This window comes from Vipera berus (assembly GCF_964194415.1).
Source record: "Vipera berus genome assembly, chromosome: 5".
Taxonomy (NCBI): domain Eukaryota; kingdom Metazoa; phylum Chordata; class Lepidosauria; order Squamata; family Viperidae; genus Vipera; species Vipera berus.
Genome location: NC_138207.1, coordinates 60412478 through 60431460, shown reverse-complemented (window position 1 = coordinate 60431460; position 18983 = coordinate 60412478). Strand labels below are relative to the sequence as shown.

The 18983-nt window shown below is 42.7% G+C and overlaps 1 protein-coding gene across 4 annotated transcripts in view; it reads left to right on the top strand.

Annotated features, from left to right (window-relative positions):
* Nucleotides 1-8038: 8038 nt before the first annotated feature.
* FGFR2 (fibroblast growth factor receptor 2) overlaps nt 8039-18983 on the top strand; it is a 127332-nt gene continuing 116387 nt past the window's right edge. For all 4 annotated transcript variants that reach the window (XM_081328966.1, XM_081328964.1, XM_081328965.1 and 1 more), the window contains exon 1: nt 8039-8500. The gene's annotated coding sequence lies outside the window, so the exon portion shown is untranslated. The remainder of the gene's footprint in view (nt 8501-18983) is intronic.

Genomic DNA, 18983 nt, shown 5'->3' with positions numbered 1-18983 from the left:
TAAGCATGCATATGTACTCAGTACTTGGTTTGGGCCCCTTTTGCAACAATTACTGCCTCAATGCGGCGTGGCATGGAAGCTATCAGCCTGTGGCACTGCTGAGGTGTTATGGAAGACCAGGATGCTTCAATAGCGGCCTTCAGCTCTACTGCATTGTTCGGTCTCATGTCTCTTATCTTTCTCTTGGCAATGCCCCATAGATTCTGTTAGATCGTGAGTTCTGGACCGCATGGCCAAGATGGACGACTCAGGACAACAGGGATCACATAGCACACTTTATTGATTCAGCACAGACTGGGAGAACAAAGGGCCACTACCCTTTTATATACCTAGCCAGGTATACATTGCACCAATCCCAATATCTGGATTTCCCGCCAGAGGATGCTCTGCCAATCCTGACAGGGCACCCTGCCACCTGGTGGTGATAGTGGCTTATCTGTGTGTGACATTCCCTCTGTACATAACAGATTCTCTATGGGGTTCAGGTCAGGCGAGTTTGCTGGCCAATCAAGCACAGTAATCCCCCGGTCATTGGACCAGGTTTTGGTGCTTTTGGCAGTGTGGGCAGGTGCCAGGTCCTGCTGGAAAATGAAGTCAGCATCCCCATAAAGCTCGTCTGCGGAAGGAAGCATGAAGTGCTCCAATATCTCCTGGTAGATGGCTGCGTTGATCCTGGACTTAATGAAGCACAGTGGACCAACACCAGCATATGACATGGCTCCCCAAATCAACACAGACTGTGGAAACTTCACACTGGACTTCAAGCATCTTGCAGTGTGCCTTTCCATTCTTCCTCCAGACTCTGGGTCCTTGGTTTCCAAATGAGATGCAAAAGTTGCTCTCATCAGAAAAGAGGACTTTGGACCACTGAGCAACAGACCAGGTCTGTTTTTCTTTAGCCCAGGTAAGACGCTTCTGACGTTGTTTGTTTTTCAGGAGCGGCTTGACAAGAGGAATATGACATTTGAAGCCCATGTCCAGGATCCGTCTGTGTGTGGTGGCTCTTGATGCACTGACTCCAGCCTCAATCCACTCCTTGTGAAAGTCCCCAACACTTTTGAATGGCCTTTTCCTGACAATCCTCTCCAGGCTGCGGTCATCCCTGCTGCTTGTGCACCTTTTTCTTCCACACTTTTCCCTTCCACATAACTTTCTATTAATGTGCTTTGATACAGCACTTTGGGAACATCCAACCTCTTTTGCAATTACCTTTTGAGGCTTTCCCTCCTAATGGAGGGTGTCAATGATGGTTTTCTGCACAACTGTCAGGTCAGCAGTCTTCCCCATGATTGTGATTCCTACTGAACCAGACTGAGAGACCATTTAAAGGCTCAGGAACCCTTTGCAGGTGTTATGGCTTAATTAGCTGATTAGAGTGGGACACTTTGAGCCTAGAATATTGCACCTTTTCACAATATTCTAATTTTCTGAGATTGTGGATTTGGGGTTTTCATGAGCTGTACGCCATAATCATCACAATTATGACAAATCAGGGCTTGAACTATCTTGCTTTGCATGTAATGAGTCTATCTCATATATTAGTTTCCCCTTTTAAGTTGCATTACTGAAATAAATGAACTTTTGCACGATATTCTAATTTTTCGAGTTTCACCTGTAAATGAATTGCTGCCCCAATACCTTCTTTGTGCAGGTTTTTTTTTAATGTTGTGCATATCTGTCACCAGAGTTCATTGCTGTTTTCCCTAGACAGGATAGAAATGAATAGAAAATCAATAACATTGGGCGTAGCCCTACCATGAGATAAAGTGAGTCAGGCACATGGGCAGAAATTACTGAAGAAAATTGGCAATTTCTCCTGAGCTTATCCAACCCCAGGTGTTCCTTTTTAGTTTGGGGAAATAAAACTATGGATGCTAAACAGACTTATACCCCTTTTGTTGCCATCAGATGGAGAAGAGCATTCAGAACACTTACACCGATTGTGTTGCCAGTCCACATCGCTTTTGAACATGCAATGGTGGAGAATCTTTTTTACTCTTGCAGTTTTGGCCACCTTTATGTTACTGATACCTTAGTGCATTCATATTTTTCCCTCTGGTAATATTTTAGCAATGTGGAGAGAGAAAAAAGAAGATTTGTTTTTCCCGAGTTTTCTTCTGATTCCTTCCTCTATGTTTTCTAAGGAAAACTTAGAAAAGGTTGACCATCTCCCCTAATATGTCTTCAGTGACCTTTGTGCTTGCTATTGGTACTTATTGAAAAGGATTCAGAACAGACTGTCTTCCCAAAATGTGAAATTGAGGCTACCTTCCTTCCATAAGGCCACTAGCTTTGCCCGCCCTGCCTGCCCGGCAAATAATTGAAAGAAGTTTCAGCTACCATGCAACATTCACTAAATGCCCTTTCCTTTCCCCCATTACCTAACTAGTGTGTGGGTTTGCTTGGGGTTTTTTTGGTCATGGAGAGTGTTTTTAAAAAAAGGTAATTAGCTCTTATGCAGTAAGGCAAACAGATAGCCTTCACAAAACCAGACTGTGGGTGTTATGTATATATGTATATAGGGGATGTGACACAGAGATAGCCACTGACACCACCAGGTGGCAGGGTGCCCTGTCAGGATTGGCAGGGCAGTCTTTGGTGGGAAATCCGGACAATGGGATTGGTTCCAAGTATACCTGGCAAGGTATATAAGAGGGGCAGTTGCCCCTTTGTTTGCCAAGTCTGTGCTTCATCAATAAAGAATGTTATGCTGAACCCTGTTGTCCTGTGTCATCCATCTTGGCCACGCGGTCCAGAGCCCACAACTTAACAGTGGCAACGAAGGTGGGATGCTGTTTCAATCAGAGCTGAAGTCACTCAGAAGCGGGAAAGGTGGAAAAAAATTTCTGAGACCTTCCTAATAAAGCAGCATTCAAGGACCGGTGCAACATGGCTAAATTCGGAGCGACCAGTGAATTTCGTTTCAACATCGACGAGCCAGAACAATGGGAAGCGCATCTGGGTCGAGTTGAAGGGTTCCTGATGATCAACAAGATCACAGAGGATAAGATGAAAGCGGCGGCGCTTTTGTGCCTAAGCGGTCAGGACGTGTATGATGTGGCCGTTGGTCTGTGCTCACTGACACCCGTCGCAAACGTCTCTTATGCTGACTTAAAAAAGAAGTTGGAGGAGCATTTCATGCCGACGAGAGCTCCAATCTATTGGCGGCACCAATTCATCCAGCGCAGCCAGCAACCAGGTGAGCCAATCTCGCAATTCGTCTCGGCGCTGAGACAGGCTGCTCGTCAGTATAAATTTCCTGATCTTGAAGACAGGATCAGGGATTGAGTGGTGTTTGGACTGAGAGACCAGCAATGCTGACAAAAGATCCTCGCAAAGCCGTCGATGAATCTGCGGGAGGTTTTAGACAAGGTGATGGCTTACGAAGCAGCCAATGACTCCGGCAAGCACACACACCACAATAGCAGCAGCTCAACAGGAGCAACCAGACACCACCAGAGAGCTTCACATAGGTGAAAAGGTTTGGGCCCGGAACTATGGTCAAGGGCATACCTGGATTCAGGGGGTGGTAGTGGACAAAACAGGGCCTGTATCATACATTGTAGAGGTGGAGGAGGGTCACGAGGTGAGAAGACACATTGATCAGTTGAGGAAGAGACAACCCAAAAAGCCTCAAAATGTGATTCCAGAGCAACATCCGGCTGGTAATCAGGACCCAGTTGGTGTTCCAATTGATGACTACATTGCAGACCCAGTTGCCCTTGCTGACCCGGTTGACCAGAATGCGGGGCAAACAGTGAAACGGTCAGCAAGGATCCATAGGCCACCGGCGTATCTCAAGAATTATGTAAGGTCTTGAGGCTAGGGCTATTATGTGATAAATCAAGCTCCACACTGCAGGGTTTTCTCATTAGTTGTTTATTGTTTCATTATTATTTTGTTTTGTTTTTTGTATGGGGGAAGGGGTGTTACGTATATATGTATATAGGGGATGTGACACAGAGATAGCCACTGACACCACCAGGTGGCAGGGTGCCCTGTCAGGATTGACAGGGCAGTCTTTGGCGGGAAACCCGGACAATGGGATTGGTTCCAAGTATACCTGGCTAGCTATATAAGAGGGGCAGTTGCCCCTTTGTTTGCCAAGTCTGTGCTTCATCAATAAAGAATGTTATGCTGAACCCTGTTGTCCTGCGTCATCCATCTTGGCCACGCAGTCCAGAGCCCACAACTTCACAGTGTGGAAGAATACAAAGTCACTTTCAGTAGGACTGGGAGGAAGTGATAACTCTTTGCTTTTTTACTTTAGAAAAGAGTGTGGGGGGGGAGAATTCAGGAAGAAACAAGATGAGTTGGGAGCCAATGGAGAATGGATAACATCATCATTCTAGAGGAAAAGTATGAAAATGATCTGTATGTGAGAATGACCTTGGTAGGCGGGGGGGGGGGGGAAAGACCTGCAGCCTGATCAATCTGATATCAGTTTGTTATGATCCGATAACAAAATCTGAGCCTGTAGGAGGGTAGTGGGGAGTAGAGAAAGCATCTCAGAAGACACCTATCTTAGCTTTTGGGAGCATAAAAGTAAGAGGTGGAAGGGGTACTTTCAGATTTGCAAGATTTTGTTGATGTAACCTTATGATAGTTTATTCTATATTCACAGTTGTGCCTCTTGCCATGGCTATGTTTAATGTCTTGTCCTGATTTTTCCCCCTATTACCTCTAAACAATGATGTAGCCAACTTGTGAAGTGAATTGATCCAGTTTGCAAAGACCATTAGAAGTCCATAGCATTGTGGAAATTTATTTATTTATTTATTTATTTATTTATTTATTTATTTATTATTCATTCATTCATTCATTCATTCATTCATTTATTTGGTTTATATACCTCCCTACACCCAAAGGACTGAGGGCGGTTTACAAGGCAAAATGTAAAAACAATACGATATAAAATTAAAATAAAATTAAGTCTAGCCGCAAAAAATTAAAATCACAATTTAAAAACATTAAACCCCTCAGTCCAGACCAGATAGCTGAAAGAGCCAGGTTTTTAGGTCCCGGCGAAATGAACGAAGGTCGGGGGCAGTCCGGAGTTCCGTTGGCAGTTGATTCCATAGGGCAGGCGCGCCCACAGAGAACGCCCTCCCCCTGGGGATCACCCGTCGGCAATCCTTGACCAGCGGTACCCTGAGGAGGCCCTCCCTGTGGGAGTGCACAGGACGATGGGAAATTGACGCTGGCAGCAGGTGCTCCCTTAGATAATCCGGTCCCATGCCATTTAGGACTTTATAGGTCATCACCAGCACCTTGAAATTGACGCATTCCATGCCAAATGTGTACATCCTGTATACATGCCCTCAGGAGCACGTTCTACTGAGCTTCCCAATGAGAAAATGATACAGATATAGGACTGTGGCTTACAATCTGCGTAATAATTTTGTTTCCTCTTGCACATCTATCTTTCCATTAAAAAACTGTAGAAATAAAGTGGGAGAATAGGTGGCTAAGAATGCTGCCTGGGGACAGTGACTGATTAAGTTTCCTTTATGTAAATATTTATAGAATTTTCATTGGTTATGTGCCATCAAGTTATTATTGACTCTTAGTCACCACATAGATTTTCTCCATGACTTTTTGTCCCTAACTCAGCCTTTCAGATCTTCTATCAGGGCATTCATCGCCATTGTAACTGTGTCCATCCAACTTGCTGCTGGCCATTCTCTTCTTCTCTTCCACTGTTCCCAGAATTAAAGCCTGCCTTGGAGAGCTAGAGCTTAACCTAATGCCTCTGTAGTAGAGCAATTTTTACCTGGTCATTTGTGCCTTGAATGAGAACTCTTATGTTGATTTGTCCAATTATCCTTTTTTTCTCCATGGCTGTGTCCATGGTATTCTCTTTCCCAACACCGAAATTCAAAGGTGTCAATACTCTCCCTATCCTACTTCTTCAGAACCAAACATACACTTCCACAGAATGGAATACCATGTTTTCCATGGTTCTACGCTTTCAAGGTAATTTATAGAATAAAAATATTTTATGTTGGTTTAGATAATAATGAAAGTGCCTAAAATGACAAAAAGCAAGTCTGATTTCAATTTTTTCAGTTCCTATGACAGTCAAGTCCGTCACAACAGCTGTGTATGAATGACTGACATATAGAATATTGTCTAATATTTGACTATCAAGGTCCTATCAGTCTTGTTCATGAGAGATTGACAGGGCAACCAGAAAAAAAAATCCAGACTGACTACCTCTTGCCTTGGTGTCAGTGAGCATCATCTTAAGCCCCCCCCCCCCAAAAAAAATTGAAGCATTATCATCATAATTGTCCCAAAGGTGCTTTTCTCAAAAGGGAACTGGATTTGTTTTTCCTTGAAGATGTTTCACCTGTCATCCAAGAAGCTTCTTCATTTCTGACTGAACTTCTCATCCAAGAACTGAAGAAGCTTCTTGGAGAATAGACTAGACTAGTCTAGACTAGAATCTGGAAGAGACCTTGGAGGTCTTCTAGTCCAGCCCCCTGCTCAAGCAGGAGAACCTATACCATTTCAGACTGTCCAGCGTCTTCTTAAAAACCTCCAGTGATGGAGCGCCCACAATTTCTGAAGGCAAGCTGTTCCACTGGTTAATCACTGTTAGAAGTTTCTCCTTAATTCCAGGTTGCTTCTCTCTTTGATCAGTTTCCAACCATTGTTTCTTGTCCTGCCCTCTGGTGCTTTGGTGAATAACGTGACCCCCTCTTCTTTGTGGCAGCCCCTCAAATACTGGAATACTGTTCTCACATCACCCTTGTTTCTTCCTATTCTTCAGAGTAGCCAAACCTAAGGAAAGACAAAGTCCAATTGCCTTTTGGCGGCGGGGAAGCATCTTTGAAACAACCACGATCTGGATGACTGAAAATCTCCATAGACAAAAACATCAGGAAATCATTCCGTGTTATCCAGATAGTATATTGATTGTTAACTCACCACCACCACCACCTTTAGGCGGTTGTTGTTGTTAGCTGCGAAGTCGTGTCCGACCCATCGCGACCCTATGGACAACATTCCTCCAGGCCTTCCTGTCCTCTACCATCTTCTGGAGTCCATTTAAGCTCACGCCTACTGCTTCAGTGACTCCATCCAGCCACCTCATTCTCTGTCGTCCCCTTCTTCTATTGCCCTTAATCTTTCCCAGCATTAGGCTCTTCTCCACTGAGTCCTTCCTTCTCATTAGGTGGCCAAAGTGTTTGAGTTTTAGCTTCAGGATCTGGCCTTCTAAAGAGCAGTCAGGATTGATCTCCTCTAGGACTGACCGGTTTGATCGCCTTGCAGTCCAAGGGACTCGCAGGAGTCTTCTCCAGCACCATAGTTCAAAGGCCTCAATTCTTTGGCGCTCAGCCTTTCTTATGGTCCAACTTTCACTGCCATACATTGCAACTGGGAAGACCATAGCCTTGACTATACGCACTTTTGTTGACAGGGTGATGTCTCTGCTTTTAAGTGTGCTGTCTAGATTTGCCATGGCTTTCCTCCCGAGGAGCAAGCATCTTTTAATTTCTTAGGCGGTAAGAATCGGCAAAATACAAAATAAAAAATGGGTGTGCGTCTGCGTGAGTTTAAAAAAAAAGAAAAAAAGGACGGGTGTCTTTTTCTCACCCACGGCTGTTTTTGTGGTGCCGCTTGGAGGCGTTTTCCCCACGGAGCGCTCCTTTAAAGTTGCGGGGAGCAAGGGCGAGCGAACCCCGAGTTCTCGTCAACGTCTATGAAGCGCGAGGGGAATCGCTGCGCCGCCCGTGATTGGCAGAGGAACCGTCCAGGAAATGGCTCAGGTTTCAACTTTGGGGGAGGGACCAAGCGAAGCAGAGGGAGGAGAGGGAGGAAAAAAGGGGGTTGTGGAGTTGATAAAGCTTTGGAGTTCTGGTGGCGAGAGGATTCTGAATGGATCCCGAATGATCGGGACTCGAAACATCTCTATTACGTCCTCGCTTTTGGAAAGAGGAGGAAAGTTTGGGAATACGGCCGTATTCTTCTCCCTCTGGATCCCGGACTGAAGCGCGGAGAACAACGAGAAAAAAAAAAGTTTTGGGTTTTTTTTTTGATACTCTTGCTTTTCGTCTCTCTCTCTCTCTCTTTCTCTCTCTCGTGACTGTTTTAAAATTTAATTCTTTTTTGTCTTTTTTTTTTTAAAAAAAAAAAACCTTGAACGCTCCTTACCACCCGCTTCCACCGTCTGCCCCACAGAATTTTGGAGTGGGGGGAAAGAGGGGAAGAAGGGGTTTGAGGCGCGGGGATGGAGGTGGTCGCCGCCGAGTCCCCCCGCCCGGGTTTGGGACTTCGGACCGACGTCTTGGAGCGCCCGAGCGTGGAATAAAGTCGGAGGCGATTGTTGTGGGGTTTTTTTTTCCTTTTTTTCTTTTTATTTTGTGTGTGCAAAAGGTTGTTTCTGTCTCCCGCTCCTCCTCCGGATAGCCTGTCTTCATCGCTGCGTCCGTCCAGTACACACGCCTGGGCAAGGGAATAAGCAGATCGTTTCCTCGGAGCCTTTTCATATAAGGTAATTGGACCAGGCTTGGCTGGTAGATGAGAGGCGCACAGCGGCCGGGGGGAAGGGAGGCGGAGAAGAGGGGGGTCGGGGCGGGGGGAGTCGGCTGGGCAAGACGGCGTAATCCCTCGCTTTCCAAGCTCGGAAAGAGCGCGGAGCCCTCCAACTCTTTCTTTGCTAAACTCCCCTCAGTCCGCTTCCCAACAATTACTTTGCGCTTGGGGAAAGGGGAATTTGCAACGTGCGGGTTGTTGGTCAACATTTGCAAGACGGTACATAGTTGTGCTTTTTTTTTTCCCCGAAGCGGGGAAGGGTGGGAGGTGGGGGGGGTGGGCATCCGGAGCAGTGTCGTTCCAAAGTTTGGCACTTTTGTCAAGTTTTATTTTATTTTTATTTTTATTTATTTTTGAAACGAGTTCTGTAGCTTAGGTGGGTGAAATTGAATAAACCAGGTGCAGCCCTACCCCGGTGGGCTGAGCTGGCGCCCCCCAGTTTTGATCCGTCTGACGTGATGGAGTGGAGGCGCTGCTTCTTTGGAGGAGCCGCCTTCGGTTTCTGACAGGTTCCTTCTTCCCTCTCCCTCCTTTCTTTCCCCCCCACGCCCCCTCCCCCGCCTAGTAAAGCTATTTTAATCCCTTTCTAAACGACGCTAGTCCTGAGCGAGGTTTCACGATGATGTGGTTTGCGTGGAAAAGTTTCCGAGGAAGTTAAAAAAAAAATTGCCAGGCGTACTCAGTTCGACGGGAATCGAACTCAGGGTGGGTGGGGAACGAACGTCTGGCTGCGCGCTCTTCGCTGCTTCCCCAGTTCCTATAGCAGTTCGAACTAGAATCTTTCCTGGTTCTCTGCCTTTTCAGGGTGGATGCAAAAATCCTGTCCGATCTTTCTGCCCTTTACCTTAGCAGCCCTTGAATCTGAAAAGCCCCATTATGCGAACTCCTAATCTTCATAGCGTTAGAGTTTTCCTTGGTGCTCTGTGAGCTTGCTTGTTTTCTTGCAGACTAGTTCTAGTACTAGCACTGATGTTGTTACCTAGTTTGGGTAATGAAACATCTGTCCACCCTGAGCTATCAATATTCTTCGTTCTTAGTTTTCTCTCTGCTAAGTATGTCCTAAAACCTGTTGTAGTAATACCTCCTGTAACTGTGGCTTAACTAAATTCCTAAAACCCGTTCCAACGCTGGTTTAACAGAGAAGGTTGGAAGTACAAGTAAACATTTTTTTAGCCTATGCCAAGTTCTTCCCTGCCCCCCACTCCAATTTATGAGTGGCCTCAAGGGACAGAATCCTGGCATCATGTTTTTAAAATGCTGAAGACCCATCCGGATCCCTCTGATAATGTTCCAGATAATGAAATATGCATGGCATGTTGTAGTAAAATAATAATAATAATACATTGCCAATTATCATGGTTGAAACAGGATCTGAACTGTAGAGCTCCAATTTGCTTGGCATAATGTTAAAGGACTTTGATTTGAAGAGAAGGGATTTGAGAGGAAGAAATGGCCATGGCTTCTGCGGAGCAAGTGGCTGCATCAAATTACATGAGCTCTGCATATGTCATACTTACATGTTCATAAATTCTTTTACTTATTGCGCAGAAGACTCAACTAGGAAAAATGATAACACATGGAATCCTTTAGTGAATGCTGCAACAGTATGTGTATCAAGAGCAAAGATTTACATGGACTTAGTGGAAACGTGATGTAGTACTAGTGAAAACCAAAAGTACAAGAATTTATCCTTGAAAATCTTTACTATTTTAGGGCTCTCCTCTTTTCTTCCTTTTGGTTACATTTCAGAATTTAAGGAGAGAGAGAGAGAGAGAGAGAGAGAGAGAGAGAGAGAGAGAGAGAGAGAGAGAGAGAGAGAGAGAGAGCCTCTCACATACCCAATTGCTGATATTTCAATATATAAAAATGTCCTTTCAAATAATGGGCCATTATTTGGTTGGTATGAAGCACCCTCCAATTTCAAACCTCATTGTCTTCCTTGTACAAATCCCTGTAAATCTTCTACTTGCCTTTACTCATTTTCATTTGAAAAGCCTGTTTGGTTTGAATAGGCTGCAATAAGCAGCCTCAGTACTCTTTTGGAATGTCAATTAAAATGCAGATTTTTCTCTCTGATCCATAGACCTCTTGGGAGACACACAGGCTAGTCCTGCGGGTGGAGGTGGGAAAGTGACTGAAAAGAATTTGGACAATGCAAAACTATTGACGCTGCTGGGCTGTTTTCCCAAATAACCTTCCAGAATTAATGTTTAATAGTTGATCACTTTGAAGATTATAAGGCAGAAAGGGAGAGGGGCCCTGCAATCAGCTCCAGCGTCCCATCAATTAATTGCTACCTGGTTAATTGGTTATGGGGCACTGATACATCAATGCACATATTTTACTGCACACTTAATGCCCAATAGGACAGATAGGCTGGCATTTAGACAACATGCCATCTCCAAATTACAACCGCTCTGGGGACTGATAAACATCACACACATAACAATGGGATAAGATTAAAATGAATACTTTGGCTTCAATTTAATTACTGCCAATCTAGAACAAGTACTACTCGTTTGCTTGTGTTTTTTTTAAAGAAAAAGAAAAAAATGCAGAGCTTACAGCTTTAAGAAATTTGGTATGACTCCTGACCCCCGGGCTGTTTCCCCCTTTCCCCCCCCAATACTTGTCACTTTGGAAAACTCTTTGGGCTGGTATGTGAAGAGGTAAAAATTGACTTGATGAGCGGGGTGGCAAGGTGAGCCATCAATCATGGGTGGCTAACAACTCCGCCCAGTATACGCCTGAGAGAAGAGACAGAGTTCCCTTTCAGAAGGAAAAATAAACACCATGTGAGGTTTTTGCTGAGCCTGAGACTCCAAAAGGGATTATGCTGTTGTAGTCAGGAAGCCAGAATTGTGAGGACCAAAAAAGCATGCTGAGGCTGTATTCCAAACATTGGGATGGAGGTCCGTAATTACTCAGGATAGGCAGTCTCTCGCTATAGGATCATTTAGTAGCAGTGTCAGCAAGGTGGGCTGGATAAATAGTTTGGTTTTGTTTTTTTTCACCTGGGCCTTCTTCAAGATAGGCTCATTCGCTTTGGGAGATGAGGATGGGGTTCCATAAATTGGGAGGGGGAGGTACTAACTAAGGTGTGTTGGAAAAAGAGTGAAATAATTAAATCTGACTTTGATGTGAATTTAAGAAGGAATAATTGCTTCCAGTATCTGGAGAACGAAAAGCTGCTTTTGTTAAGAGAAAAAAGAGTAATTGAAATGAGGGTTATCTTAGAGGACACTGGGTCTGCTAAGAGCTGTTTATAGAACCACTGAATCCAGAATTGGAAAAGGCTGTTTAAGAGTCCATCAAGTCTTACTCCCTGCTCTGGACAGCAATCCAAATCAAAGCATCCCCGACAGATGGCTCTCCAACCTTGTTTCAACAAATTGCTCTAACTGATAGGGGGGTTCTTTCTAGCATTCAAATAGAATCTGCCTACCTATAATTTCAATCCATTATTCTGTGTTTTCGCTGTCTGTCTGCATGTGTGTTAGAGAAAACGTGTTGACTTTCTTCTGTATTTCCAGGAACTTGAAGAAAGCTATTCTAATTGTTTCTTGCATTTATACTAGACTCTTTCCTTTTTAACAAACACTTAAGGCAGGTGCCATATACAGCTGTCACCCTTTCCTGTTCTCAAACCTAAACATGCCTAATTCCTTCAGTATTTCTCTTCATAGGGTGTAGGTGCCTTGATTATTGCTTTCTTTGTTCCTCATTGCATTCCCTGAATTTGTCCCAGTTCAGAAAGTGTGCTCAGAACTGGACAAAGTACTTAAAGTAAGGCCTGACCTTTGCAGAATAAACTCACCCATCTCTCAAGTTCTGCAGAACATATAATATAGAACACTCATTGTTGCAATGACTGGCACTCTTGATTTCCACTGGGTTCAATATCTTGTTTCTTCTTAGGAAGACCATGTTAAAGACTGCAGGTGCTGGAAGTGTTTAGAAGTTTTTTTTTTACATAGAAGGCAACTCTGCATGTCAATTGTTGGCTATAACCAATATAGAACTGCAGAGGTTAAATTGCTTCCTATATCCTTTTCGTGGTACACTACATATTTCCTAAATTTCTTTATGCTTGGAGAAATTTTATGGCTAGAGAGACTGATTCAGTCTCATCAGGCTAGAAACAAGACTGTGAGTTCTAGTCCCATCTTAGCCCCCCCCCCAACCCACCTCACAGCATAGGAGGTGGAAAGAGGCTTAGGTATGCTCAACATCCCCTTCATGGATTACTGCCTTGTCGTGGCGAAGGGGCTTGCGTAATTCAATGAAGCTATGAGCTATGCCGTGCAGGGCCACCCAAGATGGACAGGTCATAGCAGAGAGTTCTGACAAAACGTGATCCACTGGCGAAGGAAATGGCAACCCACTCCCGTATCTTTGCCATGAAAACCCCATGGACAGTACCAAAAGGAAAAAAAGATATGATGCTGGAAGATGAGCCCCTCAGATCGGAAGGCATCCAATATCCTACTGGGGAAAAGCAGCAGGCTAGTACTAGTAGTGCCAGAAAGAGTGAAGCGACTGGGCCAAAGCTGAAAGGGATACAATCCCCCAAATGACAGAATGATCTCAGTTCAAATCCAAGGCAAACCATTCAATATCACAGTAGTCCAAGTCTATGCCCCAACCACCGGTGCTGAAGAGGATGAAATTGACTGGTTCTATGAAGCCCTATAGCACCTTATAGAACTAATACGAAAAAATGATGTCCTTATCATCATAGGGGATTGAAATGCTAAAGTAGGAAGCCAAAAGATAACCGGAATAACAGGAAAGTTTCGCCTTGGAGTACAAAATGAAGCAGGGCACAGGGTGATAGAATTTTGTCAAGAGAATACGATGGTCATAGCAAACACTCTTTTCCAACAACCCAAGAGACGGCTCTACACATGGACATCACCAGATGGTCAACACAGAAATCAGATTGACTATGTGCTCTGCAGCCGAAGATGGAGAAGCTCTATACAGTCAGTAAAAACAAGACCAGGAGCTGACTGTGGCTCAGACCATGAGCTTCTCGTTGCAAAATTTAGGCTTAAACTGAAGAAAGTATGGAAAAGCACTAGGCCACTCAAGTATGAACTAAATCATATCCCTGACGAATAAACAGTAGAGGTGACAAACAGATTTAAGGAATTAGATCTGATAGACAGAGTACCTGAAGAACTATGGATGGAGGTTCACAACATTGTACAAGAGGTAGCAACTAAAACCATCCCAAAGAAAAAGAAATGCAAGAAAGCAAAATGGCTGTCTGAGAAAGCTTTGCAAATAGCTGAGGAAAGGAGGGAAGCGAAAGGCAAGGGAGAAAAAGAAAGATATGCCCAATTGAATTCAGAATTCCAGAGAATAGCTAGAAGAGATAAGAATGCCTTCTTAAATGAACAGTGGAAAGAAATAGAAGAAAACAATAGAATAGGGAGGACCAGAGATCTCTTCAATAAAATTGGAGAGATGAAGGGAATGTTTCATGCAAAAATGGGCATGATAAAGGACCAAAATGGCAGGGACCTAACAGAGGCAGAAGAGATTAAGAAGAGGTGGCAAAATTACACAGAAGAACTATACAAGAATGAGCTTAACGTCCCTGATAACCACAATGAGGTGGTCACTGACCTTGAGCCAGACATCCTAGAATGTGAAGTGAAGTGGGCCTTAGGAAAGCTGAGCAACAACAAAACTAGTGAAGGTGACAGTATTCCAGCTGAGCTATTCAAAATCTTAAAAGATGATGCAGTAGAAGTGCTACACTCAATTTGCCAGCAAATTTGGAAAACTCAACAGTGGCCACAGGATTGGAAAAGATCAGTTTACATTCCAATTCCAAAGAAAGGCAGTGCCAAAGAATGTTCAAACTATCGCACTATTGCACTCATTTCACATGCTAGTAAAGTTATGCTTAAAATCCTACAAGCTAGATTCCAGCAGTATGTGGATCGAGAACTACCAGAAGTACAGGCAGGATTTCAAAGAGGCAGAGGAACTAGAGATCAAATTGCCAACATACGCTGGATCATGGAGAAAGCTAGGGAGTTCCAGAAAAAACATCTACTTCTGCTTCATTGACTTTGCTAAAGCCTTTGATTGTGTGGATCATAACAAACTGTGGCAAGTTCTTAAAGAGATGGGCGTACCAGACCATCTTATTTGTCTCTTGAGAAACCTATACGTGGGCCAAGAAGCAACAGTGAGAACTGGACACGGAACCACTGATTGGTTCAAAATTAGGAAAGGAGTCCAGCAAGGCTGTATACTGTCACCCTGCCTGTTTAACTTATATTCAGAGCACATCATGAGAAAGGCAGGGCTAGATGAATCAAAAGTTGGAATTAAGATTGCCAGGAGAAATATCAACAACCTAAGATATGCAGATGATACCACTCTAATGGCAGAAAGTGAAGAAGAACTAAAGAGCCTCTTGTTGCGGGTGAAGAAGGAGAGTGCAGAAGTTGGCTTGAAACTTAACATTAAGAAAACCAAGATCATGGCATCTGGCCCTCTCAATTCCTGGCAAATAGATGGGGAGGAAATGGAGGTAGTGACAGATTTTATTTCCTGGACTCCAAGATCACTGCAGTCAGGGATTGCAGCCAAAAAATTAAAAGATGCTTGCTGCTGGGGAGGAGAAGCCATGGCAAATCTAGACAGCACACTAAAAAGCAGAGACATCACCCTGCCAACAAAAGTGCGTATAGTCAAGGCTATGGTCTTCCCAGTTGCAATGTATGGCTGTGAAAGTTGCACCATAAGAAAGGCTGAGCACCAAAGAATTGAGGCCTTTGAACTATGGTGCTGGAGAAGACTCCTGCGAGTCCCTTGGACTGCAGGATGATAAAACCGGTCAGTCCTAGAGGAGATCAACCCTGACTGCTCTTTAGAAGGCCAGATCCTGAAGCTAAAACTCAAATACTTTGGCCATCTAATGAGAAGGAAGGACTCACTGGAGAAGAGCCTAATGCTGGGAAAGATTGAGGGCAAGAGAAGAAAGGGACGACAGAGAATGAGGTGGCTGGAAGGAATCACTGAAACAGTAGGCGTGAGCCTAAATGGACTCCAGAAGATGGTAGAGGCCACGAAGGCCTGGAGGAACATTGTCCATGGGGTCGCAATGGGTCGGACATGACTTCGCAACTAACAACAACATGCTCAACATTCTGAGTTATTTATAACAATAATAAAGGCTTGATATAAAATAAATGAATAAATAAATAAGAACAGTTCATAAAAAGGAACCCTGTGATATCTTTGTTTACCCAAGCATATTGGAAAAGATAAAAAGAAAAGTGGAATGCTGATGCTGCTTCTGAATTATGAAGATCCACTTGCAGGATTCAGGTCTAAAGTACAACTACTACATCAGGCAATCAAGATTCAATGTATTTCTTCCTTTGATAATATAACACAGCTTTCCACCAATCAGATGCCTTTCAAATTACAACGCTTATCATCTGTAGTTAAACGAAGTGAATGGGGGTTATAGGCAACACCATTCAATACATTTATAGACATCAGGTTGGGGAAGAGCTGGTATGAAAGGAAAACCGATAACACAGTTTCGACCAAGTGTGGCAAACCTCAACAAGATTTTGTTTTTATTTATTTGTTCTTTCTTCTGTTCCCTTGTATGTTGTTGATGAAAGCTCCAGTGCTTTCCTTTTGTGCCCAGAATTATTTTACAGTTGTATTTCATTTGTAGTATAAAAATTATTGAAATAGGAAAGGAGGCAAGATGAAATAGCATTTAATCTTCCTGGTAGCATAAGATAAGATGTTAATTGCAATATAACCATGAGGAAGATTATCATGAAAGTCTACGGCCAAGTAATTTAATGGCTAAGCAAAGGTTTGAAGTATTGCTTTAGTCCAACGTTAATCCTGTTCCTGAGCCCTTTATATGCATCATCTCAATTAATATTTATTTACTTACTGTCTTGTAAGTTAGGCCAATACAGATAGTTCTCAACTTACAACAGATTTTTAGTGACCATTCTAAGTTACAATGGCACTGAAAAAAGTGACTTTTGACAATTTTTCACATTTACAACCGTTGCAGCATCTCCATGGTCATGTAATCAAAATTCAGATGCTCGGCAACTGGCTCATATTTATGACGGTTGCAGTGTCCCGGGGTCATGTGATCCCCTTTTGTGACCTTCTGACAAGCAGAGTCAATGGGGAAGCCAGATTCACTTGACAACCGTGTTACCAACTTAACAGTTTCAGTGAGTCACTTAACAACTGTGGCCAGAATGATCGTAAAAAGGGCCCCACTTAACAAATGTCTCACTTAGCAACATGAATATTGGGTTCAATTGTGGTCGTAAGCTGAGGACTATCTATATTTTGATTTCCATTGTACAGGCTGGGACTAAGGTTGAAAGAAGTATTTGAGATCAACAGTGAGTTCAAGAATGAAGGGCTACATGTGAATCACAATAAAGGTGTTGATTTTACCGGGTTTTTTTTGTTGTTGTTGTCATATTCTGAATTCTGCTGGCATGAGGACAGAACAGTCCCTCTATGCATCTCCAATCAGCCTGACACGCCATACTTAAATGGAAATATAAACCTGCTAAGCAGGCACTTCATGCCTTGTATGGTCTGGGTAGCATCTACCTTGTTGAACAAGAATAGTTATAAATGTCACTGTGGCTAATCCAGAGTTCCTGATTTCAGGACTACTCCTTGTATATACAAATGGACATTCCTGTCCACAAATCTTGGACTCAAGAAACAGTCTGTCATGTAATAACTTGCTCCAGAGCAGAATATTCAGATAATTTTGCAGACATTAATTGCCTGAAAAGACACTTTATTACATACTTCCAACCAAGTAAGGCCATATGTCCCTGAACTGAGCAAGGAATTGCTCTATCTTTTATTTTGGAGTGTATGAAGGCATGCGCACCTTGATAAAGAGAGTCTGCTCTAATTGATTCTTGGCCTCCTGCCATGCAAATTCACAGAAGGGCTGCACAGTGCAAAAATAGAATGCAGTAATTTTGCAAAATGACACATGATAAACCTAGGCATGTCGACAGTTACATTATTTGCTTAAGACAAAATTCATTTTTTTAAAAAAACAAACAAACCTGTACTTTAAGCAACAATCAAAAAATCTAAAAATTGCTACGCTAAAAAAACCCTAGTAAAATAAAATCTTCAAGTTGAACTTGACTTTTGGTGATTTAATGGATTTGTGTGTGTGCGTGTGTGTGTGTTCTTTTGAAAATCTGGAGAAATCTCTGCAGTTTTCTTGGCAAATTTTCAGAAGTAGTTTGTCATTGCCTCATACCTAGGACTGAAAAATAGTGACTGGCTCAAAGTCACATAGTTGACTTCATGCCTAAGGCGGAATTAGAACTCACAGTCTTCTGTTTTCTAGCCTGGTGCTTAACTACAACATAAAGTAGCTTTTTAATGGATATATGTGAAGAATTTCCTTAGTAAAATACATAATTAGCTTGCCATTGTCTTCTTCATCTACTCAATTAGCCTACAGGCTTGTATTTATTCTTGGTCTTCCAGTAAGATACTAAACAGGTCTAACTCTGGTTTTGCCTTTTTAGATCAGCTAAGGTCAACTAAGTCTTGCCATCTGGCCTTCTGACAGGTTATCTAAAAACACACAGAATCTTTAACACATTCCACTTATTTCCCTTATCTGGAATTCATCTTCTAGTCCAGCAATCACTGCTAGTGCTTTGCTTTATACTGTATTGCTTGTTTCTATTTAGCTTGTTTCTGTTTAGCAATTTACAGTCAAAAGAATCTGGATTGTGCAAAGTAGACTATGATCATGAAAGAAGCATCACACCGCATCAGTGTATCATTCCCTCATTATTCAAACATAACAGAAATTGCTAAAAATAATCACAACAGTAATCACTGAACAATAGTTACTGAATGCTTTTCCATGCCTTCCTAAACAAATTTTCCATTAAAAGATCTGAAAAAAGTATGATTAAACTGATAAGAATATAGAAGTGCCATGAATGATTGTGGCTGTAATATATTTGTGTCTCCTTAATTTAGTAATTTGTGATCACTGAAAATAAAGATCCTTGGTTCCAAATGTATCTGCATATAGGATATAGGATTGCTTTGTACCTATAGAACAAATATATTCAGACATATTCAGTTAATATTGAAAATTGGAAGTGCTAAGCGGTATTGTGATGTTTACATTGTTTCAGTTTAGAGGAAGATTATCCAAATTTCCACTTTACAGAAAGAGAATATAAAAGTAACTTTGGTAAATTACAGGTGTTTCTAAACTGTATCACTGTAGGTTGAAGATGGTTAACTATTTAAACCAACATCCATAATTTTACCACAAATAGAAAGCTGGCACCTCAGTCGAAAAGACAAGGCTAAAGCTATTTATTTATTAAATTTTTATGCTGCCCATCTCATTGATACAA